This window comes from Marmota marmota, unplaced genomic scaffold (assembly GCF_001458135.2).
Source record: "Marmota marmota marmota unplaced genomic scaffold, marMar, whole genome shotgun sequence".
NCBI lineage: Eukaryota > Metazoa > Chordata > Mammalia > Rodentia > Sciuridae > Marmota > Marmota marmota.
In genome coordinates this window covers 1-1,615 of record NW_026009075.1, presented here as the reverse complement: position 1 = coordinate 1,615, position 1,615 = coordinate 1, and the positions used below count along the sequence as shown (strand labels likewise).

Genomic DNA, 1,615 nt, shown 5'->3' with positions numbered 1-1,615 from the left:
TAGAAAAAGAAAAATTACAGGGACAGCAAAATAATTACAAGATTGCCAGAGGTTAGAAGGGAGGGAGGGAGGGAGGTAGGTAAAAATAGGTAGAGCACAGAGGATTTTGAGCATAGTGACATTTTTAAATATAATACCACAAGGGTGAACACATGGAATTATACTTTTGTCAAAACCTACAGTTCAACAAACAAGAGTGAGCCCTAACAGAGACACTGAACTTTGGTGGTAATGGGTCAATGTGAGTTACTGATGGTAAGAAATGTTGTTCACTCTGGCTAGGATGCTGACAGGGAAGTTGTGCATATGTAGAGAAGGTGTGGACGGGAACTCTATATTTTCCACTCAATTTGCTGAAAACCTAAAAGTGCTCTAAAAATAAAGTTTACTAATTAAGAATGTATATGTAATAGAAAGATCAACCCTACAGGAAGATAAAAACCTCACAAAAAATTTGCTTCACCATTCAGCAAAAATAAGCACATTTGTGAGTCTGTAGCCTTCCTTTGTAATGCAAAAAATCTTTTAATCAGTTTCACAATTTAGGTTTCTGTATATAATATGTAATGTATTCATAATGTAATTTTACACTTAACTCAATTATTTATTATATTCAAATACATTGTTTTTTTTTATTTTTTAATTACGTTTTTAAATGTGCTCAAGTACACTTTATAATAGGAGGACCATAAAGATTTTTATAGCACCGTAAGAAACAAGAAAAAGATGATGTAATTAAAATTTCATAAAACATTACCTGTTCTTTCACAACTCATCACAATGCTTTTAAATGAAATGGGACTACCTTAGAAAACACACATGCAAGTATACTTAACAAAAAAAAAAAAAACTGTGTGGATTACAGCTATGTTAGTTACCATTATTTAATTAACTCAATAGAAGGATAGGAAAAAATCTGGTGAAAAGGATCACATATCAGAGATGGATGAAGAAGAATATGCTAACATAACAAAGAGAAAGCTAACTTCTCCATGATGTACAAAAGACAAAAAAAATATGAGTTTTGCATAAAATGTGATTACATTTAAATTTATATTCTGATTTACTTAAACCAAGTAGATGAAATTATTATAACCATATGTTGGCTGAAAGTTATAACATGTTCCTTTAATAGTATGTGCAGTATAAAATATAAATAAGCCATAAAAATCAGGCTGATTTGAAGAGCTAAATGTTTGTCATAATATAATCATGGACCAATTTTACACCTAAGAAAATTACTACATCCAGGAAGCAAAAATTATTCCATGTAAACAATGGAGAACACATCTACAAGTGAGAGTACTAAGTTATATGTGACAAAAGACAAAATTACACACAAGGATGAATTCATGGATCACCACAGTCCAACCTGTTTGCATTGGCTTGTTTAGACATGGCCTTCAATCTTTTCAAAGTTTTTCTAATAGCATCAGCATCAGGGAAATGGTGATGACCTGCAGCCCCTTTAGGAAATCCTGGACGAACTCCAGGTGGAATTCCTCTGTAGATAGATATGCACAGTGACTTTCATTGCTTTCTCTGAAGTAAAGCATAAGAAATTTCTGCTGAACATAGTCATACCTTTCTGGACGACTACGTATTTCTCCTTTCC

General features: G+C 32.4%; 1 long non-coding RNA gene across 1 annotated transcript; it reads right to left on the bottom strand.

Annotated features, from left to right (window-relative positions):
- Positions 1-1,371: 1,371 nt before the first annotated feature.
- On the bottom strand, positions 1,372-1,615 carry LOC125614873. The gene is made up of 2 exons (XR_007345445.1): positions 1,585-1,615; positions 1,372-1,504 (listed from the first exon to the last, which is right to left on the bottom strand). It is a non-coding gene; the product is annotated as an uncharacterized LOC125614873 (long non-coding RNA).